Source organism: Peromyscus californicus, unplaced genomic scaffold (assembly GCF_007827085.1).
Source record: "Peromyscus californicus insignis strain IS unplaced genomic scaffold, ASM782708v3 Scaffold_18__1_contigs__length_77618521, whole genome shotgun sequence".
Lineage (NCBI taxonomy): Eukaryota > Metazoa > Chordata > Mammalia > Rodentia > Cricetidae > Peromyscus > Peromyscus californicus.
Genome location: NW_026294480.1, coordinates 52,098,896 through 52,117,985, shown reverse-complemented (window position 1 = coordinate 52,117,985; position 19,090 = coordinate 52,098,896). Strand labels below are relative to the sequence as shown.

Sequence of the window (19,090 nt, the reverse complement as noted above, 5' to 3'; positions counted from 1 at the left end):
CCTGCAGATGAGATTCATCCTAAGTGTTTTGTGTTAAATGGGCCACACAGTCTGTGTGTTGGGTCTGCTTTCTGTTGCCCAGCATACCATTTTAAAGATACGTATGCATTATTTTATCAGTAGTCAGTGTTCCTAACAAACTGACAAGATGCCCAAATCCAACCACTTTATACTCTCACCAACAATCGGTGAGCAAAGTAATTGGTGTGCCTGCTCGCCAACCTGTGGTGTGGCCAGTCTTTGTGAGTTTAGTCATTTTTGTGGTCCTATGATATTGTGGTTTTTCTTTTGTATTTTCTTGTCAGCTTCCTGTTACTCTAACTGGACCCTGCGATAACTGAATTATAAAAAGAGAGGGTCTCTTTGGGCTTTGTTGCTTTGGGACTGTGCAGATCAACACGTCACGACAGGAAGCACACAGTGGGATAAGACTGATCATCTTATGATGGGGAAGTAGAGAGAGAAAGATGGGGGAGCTGGGAAGTAGAGAGAGAAAGATGGGGGAACTGGGAAGTAGAGAGAGATGGGGGAGCTGGGAAGTAGAGAAAGATGGGGGAGCTGGGAAGTAGAGAGAGAAAGATGGGGGAGCTGGGAAGTAGAGAGAGAAAGATGGGGGAGCTGGCTCCCACAAGACACTTCAGCAGCATGGCCCCAATGACCTGAAGCCCTCCTGCTGGACCCCCGCTCTTCAAGCGTCACCATTTTCCAGTGGCAGCATATTGGGTCCAGCCTCGGCTCTTTCAACATTTTGATCTTCAGAAATCACATCCGACACAAGCTGTAGCCTGTAGGTGATGCAGAGCATGTTCTGTTGGATGCTTGTGTATCTTCATTTGTGAGATTGCTATCAAATCTTCCCCCGTGTTTAACTACAGAGTTACAGGTAAGTCATTTAAATGTTTCGGTCAAGCACGGCAGCAGGTATTGCCTGTTACTTATGAGTGAGCTATGAAAGCTACTGTCTATGAGAAGAGAGGGAGTGTGAGAGCCTTGGAAAGGGACTTTGCAGAGAGAACAGTTGGCGGGCTAGACAGAAAAAAATAATGTTGTTCTCTAACACAGTTGGGTAACTGATTGGCAGCAATTCCATTTTTAAGAATCCCATTTTTAAACTGCAGGTAGGGAGGGATCTAGAATGTCCCCAGCATGAATGCTATGTGCTGGAGGTGAGAAATTTGCCAGTCACCCTGATTTAGTCATTCTGCATGCGTTTAAAAACAACTCCAGGGCTGGAGTGTGGCTCAGTGACAGACACTTGCCTAAGCATTCATGGGCCCTAGATTTGAACCCAGTACCACAAAAATAAAGAACGAGAGAAAGATGAGAATGAAACAGAGAAAAGAATATTGTAGTCTGTGAGTCTGTGTAATTATGTGTCCACTGAAAATAAAAATATATATTAAAGACAAAAAGGGGAGATATAAATGTTCCATCTAAAACTGAAGTTTTCTCAAATCTAAGAAGCCCCATAAATAACTTCTATTTATATTTATACCTTATATATTTACATAAATATATCTACTTATATTTAAATACTCTTATTTTTATTTGTAACTTTTATTCTAGCTTGATAAAAGGCCAAATAAGGATAAATTAAAGCATAACTTACAAAAGACTCACATTTAATCTCTCACGGTGAACTCAACTTTAACACATTACAGATTAGATTTTTTTCTATTTCATCTTTGTGATGTTTTCCTCTAAACATAAATATTTTGAAGGAACACCATTAGTTTTAAGCCCTGAAGGAAGTTTTGTCTACATACCACAGTCTTGCCTGCCAGTTCATAAATGGTCTGGAAAATATTTTGAATTATGTTTTTTTTTTTCATTTAGAATTATGGGCTTTGACTTTCTGGAAATGGAATTTCTGAGGAATGGAAATACTGCTGCCACATGGTCAGTAGAGGTGGAGCAGTTGGCCCAGAGAGTCACACTGCTGGAGTGGAGGAAGGGTGACCAGGCCCAGGGAAGAACAGAAAAAAAAAGCCTGCAGAGCTGGGGAGATGTCAGTCAGTACACAGTGCTGCTATGTGAGCATGAGGTGCTGGGTCTGAATTCCACCTGTGTGGAAGCATTCATCCGTATTCCCAGCATCGAGGGAGCGGAGATAGCACAGTCCCGGGGCTTTCTGCCCAACTTGTCTAGCAGAATTGGTGAATTTCTGATTCACTGAGAGTCCTCATCTCAAAAAAAAGGTGGAGAGCAAAACAGAAGGCATTACTGTCAACCTCTGACCCCTTACATGTACATGTGTGAGCACATGCATGCATGTGCACATGCATATACCACACATGTATGTGTGTTTACACTCACACATTTACATACATCCACATGACACATGCATATAACACACACACACACACACACACACACACACACACACACACACACAAAGCTATACTCTGCATGCATGATGGTGCATGCACAGGCTGGCCTTGAACTCAAAACTTCCTTGCCTCTACCCATAGCTTTTATGACATTCATGCACCACCATGCATGCAGAGTATAGTTGTGTGTGTGTATGTGTGTGTGTGTGTGTGTGTGTGTGTGTGTGTATGATATGCATGCCATGCGTCATATGGATGTGTGCAAATGTATATGTGAGTGTAAACACACACATACATATATATAAATATATATATATATAAGTAAATATATATATATATATATATATACACACACACACACACACACACATACATACATACACATAAGGCTGTTCTTCCTTGAGTAAACGGTGCTTTCACTAGAGTTCTGCTGATTCTTCTCTGCTGCTTGTTAGGACCATTCTTGCTTCCCACTCCTAGATGCAGATCGCCTTTGTAAGCGGTCCAGCCTCAGTCTAACCCTTAACTGATAGGAAGAGAAATGAAATCCTGATGGTTCCGATTCACCCACTTATTCATTTTAATTAGAAAGTTTATTTTAATTGCACAGCCTTTGACAGCTGGGTAGTAATTATTCTCACCTTTTTTTTTCACAAGTAGTTTATTAAAAGCTTTGAAATGATTCAAAATCTTGCAGCAATGTGACTTGGAGCATGGAATTTGGCCTTTAGCTTTATGAGAATGAATACTTGCACCTGGTTCCCATTTCTTTCTTTTAGCAGCTCTATCAAGTCTAGCCTCATACAGTTTGGATGCTGTACAACTATTTTGGGTGCTTAAATCTTAGGTGAGATAATTAAAAAAAAAAAAAGTTTCCCCATCCTTAGAAGAGCTTTAAAGAACCATTGAACATAAGTCTATTTTGGAAAATAGGTCCTTGAAAGTTGGGGGCAGGAGAAAGCATTGGTAACTGGTCCTCCAGATAGCGTAGCTGAGGGTTTAATAAAGAAACCCGTGAGAAGCACTTAGCCCAGCCACAGGCTGTAGATGTAACCAACCGTCTTATTAAATAAGAAACACAGAACCAATGCAAAGAACAAAGCCAAGAGGTCAGAGCTAAGAGCTAAAACCTTACCCTTCCTCCTGCGGTGGTCCTACCTCTCTGAAAGAGAGCTACTTCCTGTGTTAAAGTCTTTATAAAGACTTTCGGTTCTGCCTTCTCATTGGTTGTAAACCCAACCACATGACCACCTTGTCACTGCCTGTCTGTACAGACCTCCAGGTCTTCTATGGTTGGTATTGAGATTAAAGGCATGTGTCTCCAATGCTGGCTATATCCCTGAACACACAGAGATCTACCTAGCTCTGCCTACCAAGTGCTGGGATTAAAGGCGTGCACCACCACCCTGGCTTTCCTATGACTTGCTAATAGCTCTGACCCCCGGGCAACTTTATTTATTAACATACAAATAACATTTTAGTACAAAATAAAATATCACCATAACAGGCAGCAGTTTTTGTGAGTAACTGAATTGGGGGCTTTGGAGTTGGTGGAGAAGGTAAACTCACCAAGGGCAGCTTGATACCCTGATTGATTCAATTTTTGCTTTTTAAAATCTGCTTGTTTGGTTTTGAGGCAGAGTCTCACATTGTAGCCTGGGCTGGCCTGGGACATATTGAATAGCCCAAATTAGCCTGGAATTCGTGGAAATCTTCTCACCTCAGCCTCCCTAGTGCTGGGATTGTAGGACTTGTTATTATATAGGATTGGGGGATTACCAGACTAGATCAGCTTGGTGTCCTACCTGCACAGGTAGAAGGTATGGGGCTCAGGGAAGAGGGCATGACCTTTGATTCTCAAAAACAATGTGTCTACTAGTTTTAGGCAGCAATAATCATGGAACCTCACCTTGGACCATACCCTGTTGCTCAGCATATAATAAGAAAGCTGGTTTTGCCACCAGAACCCTGTGTCTGATCTGGCATCTTACTTCAAAGACCAACCACATTCCCATTACTTGGTCTTGTTTCAGCTCCTTTGGTTTGGTAGTATTGTACTTACAACAGTGAGTTGCCAGGCGTGAGGTGAGACAGGAGGACCCAAAGTTCAGGGTCTCTAAGGGGCATAGCAAGTTTGAGGCCAGCCTGGACTCTTTCTTGCTAAAAACTAAACAAAACTAAAATATTTTGTGAAGGATCAGCTTATGGTTTGAAGATGTTACTGACTAATTATAACTGAAAAAATTCACTGAGCTTTTAGCTTTTCAAGAGGAAAATGTATGACCTAGTCATTTATTTGTCCATAATGATATCACGTATTGAAATCTTCTTCTTGTAGGGCAGGGTTACTTTTAGTGAATTACAGTTATTGACTACTTTAACCCCTGAGACAGGGAAGCACTCAGCCCTGTTCCACAGATGTGGACATTGAGGCACAGGCGTGGTGCTTGTAAACAAGAGTCAGGAATTAGGTCCAGGCAGGCACACAGTCACTCTGAAGCTCTTTAGCAGAGCAGGTACCCAGTAGGTTTTAAATAAACTTTAAATTCCAGCAGGATTAATTAGAGTGAATTTTAGATAGGGGAATCTTTGCTTAGTTGGAATCTGGGACTGTGACTCAATCTGTAGGGCTCCCAGTTCTTTAATTAAAGTAAATTAAAACTAAGCAATTAATGCATATTAAAAAAAACCCTTTAAATTCATACATTCGTTAGCCCAGCAATTCTATTTCTGGGAATTCATTGCAAGCAAACAGTCATGAATATGTGTGGAAATTAGCACTACTGATGTTGTAGTGGTACTATTTATAATAATTAAAATTACATGTCATCTAAATATATGCCAAGAGAATATTGATTAAACATATTATAGAATATATACAGAGTGGAAAACAATTGTAAACATTGAAATCATGTTGTAAAAAATAAATTTGAACACTGAAAAGAGGTTCATAATATTTAATGTGAAATCCTGTTGCTGAATGTTCTCAAATTATTACATGCTTCGTAAGACTTCCTATAATTAAAATTAAACAATTGAATATTTGATAAGGGGGGGAAGAAAACTACTGTACTAAAGTTTTTTTTTTTTCAAACTGGCTTGATGATTAAGCAGGTTCCCTTTTTATATAGGGGTGTGAAGGGGGCGCTAATCTTTTTATACCCTGCAATTCAATCCAGAGGGAACTTTTTTTTCTCTCCAAAGTTTTTATTATTGTTATTGTTCATTTGCATCATTCAGTGACCTATGTCAGCAATATTAATGCTATATACTCTCAGAATGCTCATTGGCAGACAACTCTTAAGTTTCTAGTTACATGGCTGAGGTTCTTCTGGAATGTGGAACACTATTTTAGCGCTAGTAGGTTTGGTCACAGGATTCACTATGAGTCCAATCTGCTCTTGGTTCACTGTCTCTCAGCTCAGCTGCTACACAAAGTGATAGAGTCAGGATGAAGTCCATCTGTACAGACAGGTTTCAAACATATGTAAGCATTGTGCTGCTAGTTTTCCATTGGCCAGAATGAGTCATGTTGTGGCAGCGTACTCCACCACAGTTATTGGGCAAGGATGCAGAATATTATGCTAAGAACTTAGACAGTTAGGACCAGTGATTCAGTCCACCATAATTAGCTCCTGTCTTTTCAAGCAATCCTTTATGATAAACATATCTATTTCTGAATTATGAAAGTATGTGTTCAATGTAGATAATTCAGAAAACAAAAAGCCTCACAAAGGGTAAATCAGAAGGCCCATAGTTGTACAATGTTTTGAATTAATGATATCCACGTTTGAAATTGTGAAATTCTTCTTCCCGAACTAAAGATCTGAATTACCAAGAGTATTAGGTTAAAAAGAGGGAAACAAACATTGCTTGCTTGCTGATTTTATTTTTTTTTTCAGGGTTGACATTTAAACAATAGACCCAGAGCTTACTATGCCCATCATGTTCTGATTTTTTTTAAGCTAATGTTTTCTGTCTTCATGGCCCACTGCTTGCTAAATAGATAGAAGCAGCATGCAAACAGTGACTGAGCTTTGGAGCCCCTGATGAGGAAGGGAAGCGCTATTCTAATCATTAGACAGACGCTTTAGTCTGGGCACAGACACACAGTGTTGTGCCTGACAGTTCACAGCCAGGAGGCTGCAGACATGAGGGTCTTTGAATCCTGCTTTCTGGGTATCCAAATAAGTGCTCTCCCCAACTCCATAGCCTTTATTCCCTGGTTGTCATGTGTGTTGTAGCTTTGACAGTTAGAACAAAAGCTCCTCTTCTTGAAGGGGTCACTTCTGTTTTCTAAAGGATGTTTGAGTTATTTACAACATAAAGAAAAGCAGAATCAATGTCTTCCCATAGATTGTATAGGAATGCAATGTGCACATGGCACTAATGGATTAACTTGTAGACCGTATGGACTGGGATTTCTAAAACTTGTTACGATGTTATTTTTTTCACCAGGGAAAATGGACAAGTTTTGCTTTTCTGGGAAATGAAACCTGTCTGTCTTTCTGTCTGTCTGTCTTATTTTTGTAGTGCTTCAAGCATGCTATGCAAGTGCTGTCCCCCCAAGTTAAACTTCCAGCCTAGCTCTAGAACATTTTAAGCATCTTGCCTGAAGAGAGAAAAGAAAAACAGCACAATTCCTAAGAAACATTCTTTCCTTTTAGGGTTAGCTTGGAGGCCATCATGTTGGAGTGAGTGAGTCTTTCTTTGCTTACTTAATGGGTTGCTTAGCTTAGTTGATAAATCTGAGAATACTCAAATTAAAGCTCCCATAGTATTTAGTAACTCTTCACTGGGATGCAATGTCTCTGTCATAAGCTAAGGCAAAAGTAACAGTATCTCAACACAATAGCAATTTATTTCTTACATGTGTAATTGTTGAGGGGAGATATTTGGGGCTAGCTTGCTCTCCTCATGGTCATTTACATGTCCACACTCCACTTTCTGGACAGGCTCTGACTGACCTTTAGCAACTGTTTCCAATTGGTCAAGGTGGAAAGAGAGGAAAAACCCAGGCTGGCAGAGACATACTCATTTCTCTCTACATATTTTTGTCAGGATCCATCATATAATCACAGGTCACCCTAAGGTGGGTGCTGGTGTTGTAGCATGCTGGGAAATGAGTTCCTGCTGTCCTATAGCTCAGAGGCCAGATCCATGTAGGCAAGGGAGGGTGGCACTCACCAAGTAGAAGAGTTTGTGGAGTAGATTTCAGTAAGGCCATAGTGTGGTGGTATTGTGTTCCCCGAAATATTGTGCACCCTAATAAACTTATCTGGGGTCAGAGAACATAGCAGCCACAATATTAAACATAGAGGATAGGCAGTGGTAGCACACGCCTTTAATCCTAGCATTCCAGAGGCAGAAATTCATCTGTTCAAGGATACAGTCAAGTATGGTGACTCACACCTTTAATCCCAGAAAGCGAGCCTTTAATCCCAGGGAGTGTTGGTAGAAAGGAAAGATATATAAGGTGTGAAGACCAGAAACTAGAAGTATTTGGCTGGTTAAGCACTTGGCTGGTTAAGCTTTTAGGCTTTGAGCAGCACAGTTCAGCTGAGATTCATTCTGATTGAGGACTCAGAAGCTTCCAGTCTGAGGAAATAGGATCAGCTGAGGAACTGGCGAGGTGAGGTTAGCTGTGGCCTGTTCTGCTTCTCTGATCTTCCAGCCTTTCACCCCAATACCTGGCCTCAGGTTTGATTTTATTAATAAGACCTTTTAAGATTCCTGCTACACCATAGGACATGAATTTGCTTTGAAGTACCCATGAAACGTGATGAGACCAGCAAGACTGTGGAGTCACAGAAACAAGGGAATCATGATTTTGAGGAAAGCATGTCGGACTGTGTCATGTAAGCAAATAAAGATGAAGATAAGAAGAGGCTGCTGGAATTAACAGTGTAGTCACTAGGTAACCTTGGGGAGAGCAGTGGAGTGCAGGTATATACTAGGGTGGGGTAGGTGAAGAGAAAACAAAGAACTAGAGACAGCAAATATTTGGGTAAAAAATAGTATTCATTGCTCTTCAAGAACTTGAGCTGGGATGGTATTGGGTAAGAGAGAGGAGCCTGTTGGGAAGCAGAGAAGATGACATTTTTTTTCTTGGTTTCTTTTTTGACCCATTCATCATTCAGTGCATTGTTTAATCTCTGTGAGTTTATGTGCTTACTAGAGATTTGTTTGCTGACTATTTTAAGTTTGTTACATTATGGTCAGAAAGAATACATAGAGTTATTTCTGTCTTTCTGATTTTGTTAAGGTTCATTTTGTGTTCCAGAATATAATACGGTCTATTTTGGAGAAGCTTCAGTGGGCTGCTGAGTAGAATGTGTATTCTTTGGTGTATGTGTAGAACATACTGTAGATAACTCTTAAGTCCATTTTATGTAGGATGCCATTGAGTTCTGATGTTTCTCTGCTTATTTTTTTGTCCAGATCTGTTGAAGAAAGTGGGGTATGGAAATCACCCGTCATTACTGGATTGTTGTTAGTCTGTGTCTGTAATATCAGTTGTACACTTTTTATAAAACTGAGTACATCAGGGATTGGTACACATATGTTTAGGATCATAATGCCTTCTTGGTTAATTTTTCCTTTCATTAGAATGAAATGTCCTTTTAAATCTTCTCTGATTAGTTTTAGTTTGAAGTCTGTTTTGTCAGAGATATAATAACACCTGCTTGCTTCCTGGTCCCATTTGACCAGAGTTATTTTTGTTCTTTTAAAGTAGTGCCTATCTTTTAAAGCTGAGTTTCTTGTGGTCAACAGAAAATGGATTTTGTTTCTTGATCCATTCAGGCAACCTGTGCCATTTGATTGGAGAATTGAGGCCATTAATATTTAGTTGTTTTTGAAAGGTGTGTGTTGATTGTAGTTTTGTTGTTTATGTTGTCGCTGGTACTTTGTGTTTCAGTAATTAAAGCTTCATTTGTTTATTTTTTACAGTCTTTTGGCCATGTTTATTCTTGTCAGCCTGAAGTATCCCTTCCTGTATTTTGTTAAAGGTTGATCTGCCGAATATAAATTTTTTAATGTTCAGATCATGGAAAGTTTTCCTTTTTCCTTCAACTTTGGCAGATAGTTTTTCTGGGTATATTAGTCTAGGTTGGCATTTATAGTCTTTTGGGACTATAATGTATTGCTCCAATCTGGCTTTCAAAGTATCTGTTAAGAAATCAGTTTTGATTCTGATTGATTTTTCTTTATATGTGACCTGTGTTTTTTTCTCATGTAGCTTTCATATTCTTTGTTTGTTCTGTATACTTAGTGTTTTAACCATGTTGTGGGAGTTTTTTTGTTTTATTTGTATTCTTGTTTTCTCTATTTGGTGTTCTGTGTGCATCTTGTATCTGTATGGGCATGTCTATCCTTAGTTTGGGGAAGTATTTTTTTTTTCTATAATTTTGTTGAAGATTTGGTCTATGCCATTGACCTGGTAATCTTCTTCTTCATCTATTCCTATAATTTGAAGTTTGATCTTTTCACAGTGACCACATTTCTTGTATATTATTTTCCTGTGTTCTTAAAGTTCTCATATTTTTTACTTATTTCATCTAGTTCCTCTATTTTATCTTTTAGTTCTGATATTCTATCTTCTGCTTGATCCATTCCACTTGTAAAGATTTCCCTTGAGTTTTCTGTTGAGTTATTGAGTTTTTCTGTTTCATCTATAGTTCTTTTCAGTGTTTCTATCTTTATTAAATTCTGTCTTCAAATCCTGAATCATCTTTGTCATCTTTATCATTTGTTTCCTCAAACATCGCTCAGGCCTTTATTCTTTTTAAGTTTATTCTCTTTATGTCCATTGAGCTGGTGTGTGTGTGTGTGTGTGTGTGTGTGTGTGTGTGTGTGTGTGTGTGTGTCTTAAACTCCTTGAATTCTTTGATGAAGTCTATGATTGTTCTTTTGCAATTCTGTGTTCTGGAGTTTATCTAAGTAATTCTCATTGGCAAGCATTTCTGTAGGACTGGTGGATTTTAGGGGAATTCTGCCTTGATCTTTCATATTGTTTGTATTTTTGTGATGATATCTGTGGGTCTGTGGACTTCTTTTGTTCTGTGTCTGATGTAATCACAACAGGTTATGACAGAGCACAGATATTTGGCTATGTTCAACCTGAAGGTTGGATATGGCTTAGGTAGAATGAAGTCTGATAGACTCAGGAGATGGGTTAGCAAGCAACATATGTGTCCTGGTACTATCCTTCAGTTTGGGCATAGATCTGGAGGTTGAGAAAGGTGCATGGAGGGGAGGATTGGGAAGTTTTCTACAGCTAGACCGTGGTGCAAGAAACGCAATACTTGGGTGGGTGGAAAGGTTGGACATGGAGCCTGAGGGGGCTGTAGGTTGTTTATGTTCAGATCCATGCAAGCAGACAGAGCTATAGTAAGCCAAGGAACTGGTTGTGGGACCCAGGTAGACCTGGAAATAAGGAAGGGTATGTGAATGGAAAGATCAGGTAGGATCATCCAGCTAGACCAGTGGTTTTCAACTTTCTTAATGCTGTGACCTTTTAGTGCAGTTCCTCATGTTGTGGTGACCCCCCAACCATAAAATTATTTCATTATAACTGTAATTTTCCTACTGTTTTGAATCGTAATATAAATATCTGATATACAGGGTATCTGATATGAGGCCCCTATGAAAGGTTCATTTGACCTAAAGGGGTTGTGACCCATAGGTTGAGAACCACTGAGCTAGACTCTGGCATAAGATGTTCCAGACCAGGTGGACAGAGAGGTGGGATGTGGTGCTCAAGGGGCCTGTAGGTTGTCAAAAAGTTTAATTTTTGATGTCTATTTCCTTATTGTTGATTTTAATAAGTTTACTATTTTTTTAAAAAAAATAATCAAGGCAGTTTAATAAGTTTCATGGTTCATTGTATTGAAACCTGAGAGGATGTTAGAAGGGTTCTCTGGGAGTTGGGGAGGGAGGATTATGAAATGGTTGGTAGGAAATAGGAAGGAATTCTGAATTTAGGATTTCTTGGGAGCATTGAGAACTCTCTTACAGTCTGAGGCATGATGGAAAATGAATCCTGACTTTGTGCTGGACAAGGTCCAGACTCCAGGAGGATGAGTCTCTTGGGAGTATTAGTCTCACTGAAGGTAGTTAAAAGTCCTGGACAAGGGTTATTCAAGAGCATGCTAGGAAAGGTAAAGCTGAGCTATATAGAAATGGGAAGACATTTTAGCGTCAATGGTGATATTCTGCAGTGATTGACCCAAAGCTGGTGGAATCTTGGAAGGTAGCCTGAAACATGGGACTTGGGCAGTGTTGGGCAATGGGTAGGTAGTAGGTAAGCTGAGCTGCACTTAAGCAGTCTTTGAAATGTGATTATTTTTAAGTTTGGTATATTTTGAAACTTTTAAGCGGCAAAGAAATCTTTGTGGTGCTCTTTGGATACTCTCAATTTGGGCTCTTTCCCTTTTGGCCAGTCAGTGGTGATTGTGGGAGAGAAAGACAAAGCCAGATCTACACATGGTTCACATTTACAATTTTACTGACTTAATTCACTTGCTTCTATTTGCTTTTCTGTTTCTCAGTACTTCCAGAGTCTCCACTGAAGGTGCATGGCCAAGGGTAGATATTCTTCTAAGTTGGTCTGATGCTCCTTTGTAGAGCTAACAAAATTCTGTAGCCCATCAGCAAGAGATTAGGAAGCTAGGGGATGTCTGTGGTCATTTGGGAAATCACTGGGTAACCTAGAGTCGACTGTATTGGCATCTTTGTCTTGGCAAGAGCACGCAGTTTTAAGAAGCCTGTGGAACCGTTCTTAGTCTTCACAGAGTAGGTGTCCCTTTCTGTCCTGGGTGTTTTCTATGCTATCCAGGCATTTACCATCTAGGGTAAATATTTTGATGCGTTTGTGGAAGTGTCTGTAGTTTTTCCTTGTCAGAGTGAAGATCTCCTGAGACCTAGACTTAATGGGACACACAGCTGTCAGCTGGTTCTTCTGACAGATGCTGCCTCCCAGTGACACTGTCAGAGAGCCTTCTGCTACTGCTCATCGCCTTTGCAGATGGCCTAGTGAGGAGTAATTGCCTCTCTAACTTGCATGCCCACACCACAGTTCCCAGCCCTGAGCTGCCAAGTGGCTGCACCGTGTTCCCAAACAGGTGACATAGTTCTCATGGAAGCTCACATCTCTCATTCAGATGTGCTGCACCAGTGATGTAGAAGGTGAGAAATCAGGCATGATGGGATGGGAGGATTAATTTAGAAAAGAGACTGATGAGGGCTTGAAGAACCGCATGCATTTCCCTTATACCAAGAGATAGACAAAAGCCAGAGCTATTTCCTTTGATATGTGAAGGAGCTTTAAAGAACAGTTCAGCTCTCTCAGAAATCAGTTTTACAATTCTGTACCTGATAAAGCTTGAAAGATGTAAAACTTATGACGTAATCCTGAGGCTGATTCAGATGATGTTTTACGTAGAAAGCCTGATATCTCAGTAGGTCCTTGAAGTGCTCTTTGTAGAGGAAATGGTTAGATTGGGCCCCAGGTTGTGGTTAGTGTGGCATTTAAGTTCCACTGGGACAGAAATACTTTCTGGGGCAGCTTAACCATGTTCATGGACAAGTTTGCTCTCTTGGCCTTCAACTGGATATATTGGATATGGCAAAGTAAATCTAGTAGCTGAGAATCTTCAAAGGCCACCAAACAAGAAAATGTCTACTGGCTATTTAAGCTGGGAGGTGGTGGCGCACGCCTTTAATCTCAGTACTTGGGAGGCAAAGGCAGGCGGATCTCTGTGAGTTCAAGGCCAGCCTTGTCTACAGAGTGAGTTCCAGGAAAGGCTCCAAAGCTACACAGAGAAACCCTGTCTCGGAAAAAATAACGAAAGAAAGAAAAGGAAGGAAGGAAGGAAGGAGGGAGGGAGGGAAGGAAGGAAGGAAGGAAGGAAGGAAGGAAGGAAGGAAGGAAGGAAGGAAGGAAGGAAGGAAGGAAGGAAGGAAGAAAAAGAAAGAAAATGTCTACTGGCTGTTTAAAGTTTGTTTTGGTGTGATTTTCCAGATGGTAAAGCATCTAAGTATTTCTGTAAGGGTCTGCCTACACCAGTTAGGTTAATAAGTCTAACAGAAAGAAACTAAAAATCTGTAGAATGTTAAATTCAGGCACTTGAGGTTCCTGTACTCTACCCTCTTGCTATTTTTTTGTGTTCTAGGTGTTTCTCATGTTCTAGGTGATTCTGCACATGATAGACTTTGGTTCTTCCCAAGGAGAGAAAGCAATCTGCTGAATCCATTCATCAAAAATTCAAGTTATTTGTTCATGAAATTTCTTTTAGGATAAGACACCAATTGCAGTTGAGCACTTTAGAAAGGCGTTTTTATGAGACAAGGTCTCGGTGTAGCATACACTGGCTTTGAACTGACTGGAATCACGGGTATAAAAGTGTGTGCCATCCGGCCTGGCTTAAGGCGTTGATAGTTTCTGTAGAAGCACCGTTATGTTCCATTGGTTGTTGTCTACTATCCATTGCTTCGCACCTCCCTCCCGTATTCTCATGAAAATACGTTTCTGGGACATGGGACTTGGGTGGTGTTGGACGATGAATAGTAACGGGATGAGTTGCACATAAGCAGACTCTGAAATGTTAATATTTTGAAGTTTGGTATATTTAGAAACTCAGAAGGGGCCAAGAAATCCTTGTGGTGTTCTTTTGATATTTTCAGTTTGGGCTCGTTCCCTTTTGGTCAGTGATGGTGGCAGGGGAGATGGACAAAGCCAGATTACAGATAATTCACATCCACAGTTTTACTGACTCCATGCATCTGCTTTCATTTTCTTTTCTGATTCTTAGTACTCACAAAGTGTCTATGCTGAAGAACTTGACTATGGACTGGCTGGGATGGCAGAGCCCGTTTTTGACCCTTCATAAATTATCCACTTTCAGCTTTGAAAAGCAAGCCAGTGACATCATATTCCCTATTAGGGATACAGCTGTGGGCTCCTTTTGAGTTGATAGTATAAAATGGGGGGAATTGGGAAAGTGAAGTTGATAATATTATGGCTAAGAGTGTGACACCTGGGACTGGTCAGGTGGCTGAGCAGGGAAAGGCATTTGTCACTAAGCCTGACCCACCCCAGTTCCATCCCCATATCCCACGTGGTAGAAGAAGAGAACCTACCCTTATCTGTTGTCCTCTGACCTCCACATGTGTACCATATCATGTTGGTTCATATGCATATATGTATACAAACACACAAAACAAACGAATATTTAAAATATTGTTTTATAAAGCCTTCCTCAACAGGTGACTATCCCAGTCTGGAGGGAGTTGGCTTCCATAATACCCAACTGTTGCTAAACTTCCCTCTTAAGGCCCCACCCCTTAAGAACGTTACATTGGCTTCAAGCTTCAGCAAGCGTCTTGTGGGGTGAAACCACATACGCCCTATTTTCTCAAGCTCCTTTTGTGCTTAAGAAGTGAATTTCATCTCCCGTGGAGAGACAGGAAGGAAACCCTGCGCTAAGAATGGTGTCCCTTCATTTTCTCTTGCTCTCTAGACCCCTCCCTCCTCTCTCCTGTCTCCTTCACAGCATGCTTCCCCCATGGCTGTGGAAAGACCGCTGTCATCTCCTCTAGCAGAACATGCCCTGACACTGAGCTTGCTAGGCCATCCATCTCCCTCATAAAACTTGTTTTCATGGGTCGGTCGAAGCCCTTGGGGGTGTCCCAGTGATTTGGACTTCATGGAAATGATGCCGACTTGCAGTCAGCTCCCCAGGAGAAGGAGAAGGCGGAGAAATGCAAACCAGTGGGAACGTTTAAAGATTTATAAAAATTAGTGTTTCTGATGCACTAAGGACGCCGGTGGTGGCGGCCTGCATCTGTCACTGTCGTGTTCCATTGTCTCGCGGGTTCTTAATCAGTGCACATTGCCGGGGCTAAATTTGTTTTCTTGTGTCTGCCTAGACAGATAATCTCTCTCTTCTCTGATGGTTCCGTCTCAGGTACCTGTCTCGGACCTGAGTCTGAAGGGAAGGTGGAGGGGTAAGGCCCCTCCTCCCTCCCCACTCATTCTTGGTTTGTTCACAGGAAGAGGATTGTGTGAGAGAGAACAGTAGTATTTCAATATCTGTTTTCTTCTTCTTCCTGGTAGGAACACAGGGAAAGTCATACTTAGCTTGACAGTTCTCACCCCAAATTCTGGAACTGCCCATCTGATAGCAGCTTTAGGGATGATTATGTCTCGGGGACTACTGTCTCACCAGTGGGATTAAGACCCTTGTGAGTGGGTTGTTAGTTATGCCAGGGGAGACATAACAAGTAGGCCCTTAACAGACCACATACCAGCTATCCCGTCATGGGCTTCCTGGCCTCTGAAATGATAAGAAAGAAACATTTTATTTTTATAAATTACCTAGTTTTAGGTTCTGAGTAAGAGCTCCTGACCAGTATAAATTTTCAGTACTGCACCATGTTGAGCTTTGAGAAGGATTCCATGTAAGGGCAGGCAGCTTCCCTGCCTGCTGAAGGAGAGCCATGTGCAAATGTTAAGTCTGGATGTTGACGTGTTGCATGCGTGTATACAAACACTCCATTAACACTTGGTTTTTATTCAGTCCACTTTAAGGGAAGGAATCTCCCAATTTTTGCTCTAAGTTACTCTGAAAGACGGGAACCCTTTTATTAAAGTATCTAAAGCGTTTCCCTGAAGTCAGCTTAAGGAAAAGGTTTAGACTGGTCTGATATTGAATAATGAGAGCTAGGTAACCCACTGGGTTCCTCTCTGTGCTCTGGTTGCTGGGAGTCTTAACGTAGAGGTGTTTGGTTGGTTTTGATCCTTGGCTTGTTCTTTACTATACTGGTATATAGAAATAGCATTTTGTAAAAGAAAAGTCATAAGTTATGCACGTGCCCAGAGTGGTAAGTGTTGCCTCTCTACCCCGTGGTGTATAAAAGGGAAATGAAGTGATCTTCCCTGGATTCACATTCTGTTCCAAGACTGGAGTGTAGCTCAGTGGTCAGTGTAGATCAGTCTTGATGCTCATGTGCATGACCCGAGGTTGAATCTGGCCAACACTAACCAAACAAAAAAGAGTTTCGTTCCAAACAGCTCCTTATTGCTTCTGCTGATTTTGCCACTTTGCTCTTGTTCTCCTGCTGCCCATCTTGTTATGTTGTCCCTGTTCTTGATGGATAAATTGCTTCTACACGTCATCGCTTGTGTGCCTATCATGTCTTTTTTTTAAAGTTCCTTGAAGACTTTTCTTTGTAGCCTCCAAGCAAAGCCTCACATATTTCAAGTACTAAGTCTCAGTAACAGAGTTGCTAGGTAGCTTACAGGGTACCCAGTACATCTTAACTCAAATAAGAAGTGCTGATTTAGTATATGTACATTCAACGCAATGTTTGGGACATACATATAGAAGTGTATTTGAATTCATATTTCCTTTGGCTTTCTATCTTTGTATTTAAATTTGGCCATGTTCTCATTAAACATTGGAATGATTCTGTATTTAGGCATTGTCAGACATGTTGTCTCATGGGTCTTAGTGGACTGTGAATGACAGTGGGCTAGAGGCATGACACACAGACATTAATATAGTGTCCTTTTCACATTTCGTTTTCCCCACCAGCTACTTTACTACATGGGAATCAGGACCATCTTTGTGAATGACAGATGACAGACTCCAGGCAGATCTGATGTGTGATACACTTCTCAGTGTGAACGTTGGTGTGCATATGCCCTATTACGATGCAATTCAGTACCCTCGGGGCTCTCTGTGGATTCAAATAACTGAAGAATAAATGCAGTAAAAGGAATGGCTAGCAGGAGATAATCAGGCTTTCAAGCTTGAGAGAGGACCATTCGGAGGCTGATTGGAATGGCCAAATGGCAACCTTCCCCTGTCTCAGCCCACTGATTTCCCCATAAGCATGGCTGAGTTCTCTCTAAAATAAGGGGTGGGGGATGTCAAAGAGTCTGGTGGTACTGTTACTGTAAAATACAAGGCAGTGACCTTGGAGTTCACAGCTACTTAACGTCATGTGAGATTTCCGAAGTAGTCAGTCGCTAAGTAATAGCCCAGAAATGGAAAGGCTGAATTCCTGCTCCACACCTGCCATTCATTTTCAGAGAGTGCTGAGATAATCATGATGCTAATCTGGGCTTTGAGTTTTCTTTCCTTAAATATAAGGGCACACTCATGATGTGCTCCAGAAAGCACTTAGGAATTTGCGAAGATTTAATTCAAGACATAGGATTGCAGCTTGGATAACAGTCCCCTCCCCCTCCACGCCCCCCCCTCAGATCCTGTTGTTTTTAACCAGGTGGAATTGGCAGTTACTAACTTTGGAGAACAGTTTCTACAGCTGACAGAGACCTCTCGAAGCAGACATAGGGACCTTGAAGAGAGGAGATCTGTGTGGTATTTTGAAACATTGTTTACTTTATAACCATAAAACATAAACCATATAACAATCGCTCTAGATTTCTTGGCTTAATCCACTAATCAATGTTAGCAAGTATTTCTTAAAACAAAAATATAATGGCCTTTAGGGGTTATACATAGGCATCATTATTGAGAAGAAAGAACTTGAAGTATGTTTAGAGTAGACCCAGCATGGAATTGTTAACTGTTCCAAGAAAATACACATAGTAACACATGATTATGTGAATAGAACTATGTATAGAATTCTCCTTTAAATAGGAAGCCCGTTAAGGAACTCCTGACCTGCCTGGAAATTTCTGCATATTTGGTGTTATGGAGTTTATTTTATCCCCTCTAAGGCTGAATTTGTTCTTTTTTGTTTATCTTGTAAGGCTCCTGGTCCCCGATTTCTCCTTGGCTTTTATAATAACTGTTGAGATGTAGCGCAACTGTCAGCAATGTTTAGCGTCACAGGGCTGTGGGTGACATTTGGCGACATCAATCAAAGCATCTGGTCATAGAGAGGAGTGTTATTGAGTAGGCCTCATAACTTTTTTGAAAAGTAAGATAGTAAGCCAACTCGTTTTCTAGTCTATTGAGGGTAGGCAGCTCCCGCTGGAATCTACAGTATATTGTGGAGGTGGTGGACTTGCAGGCATACTTCTTAAGAGATAAAAATCAAAGCCAGAGAAGTGGCATGGCACCTTCCATATCACGTTTAAGGCCTTAGAGGGTTTTTGTTGTTGTCATGAAACAAAGAAGGTAACCAAATTTTAGTATTCTAGACGGTGTGGAGCTGTAAAACAATGAGAGCCATCCTGCAGAGAGACATAAATGATAGAGAGGAGGTGTAAGTGCAGTTCTGCAAAAGTCCACTGAGTTCTAGGTATGGGCTGTGGAGTTCTACTAAGTGTGATGTGGGCTGCAATCTTGGAGGACACAGAGTTCGCGAGGTATATGGTACCTTGCATAAGTATCATTCTACTTGTGTGCCCACATACAGAACACGGTGTGATGGGAGAGACTGAGAAGTATCTCTGGTTTAAAAATATAGCTGCCTTCCTAATGATGCCCCCAAAGGGTGAGGTGTCTAGAGAGGACCTGAGCCACTCCTGAGCACAGTTTGTGTGTTCACCAAGTATTATGCATTTTGTATGTGTTGTCTACTTTCATCATTATTAGATGTAAGGAAAAGCAAGCTCAGAGGGGAAAGCTGTTTACCCAAGGCTCCCTAGCTAGTGATGGCGAGCCAGGATGCAAGCCCATGCCTGACTGCTTGCCCACCTGCGCTCCTGAGTCCACCTGGCAGTTGGAATGAGAATCAGTGATCCCCAAAGTGCCCAGTTCTAGGGAGGGCTTATTCTGTCC

At 41.1% G+C, this 19,090-nt stretch overlaps 1 protein-coding gene across 6 annotated transcripts in view; it reads left to right on the top strand.

Annotated features, from left to right (window-relative positions):
- Mast4 (microtubule associated serine/threonine kinase family member 4) overlaps window positions 1-19,090 on the top strand; it is a 590,473-nt gene that overhangs the window by 169,331 nt on the left and 402,052 nt on the right. The gene's annotated exons all lie outside the window — the stretch shown is intronic.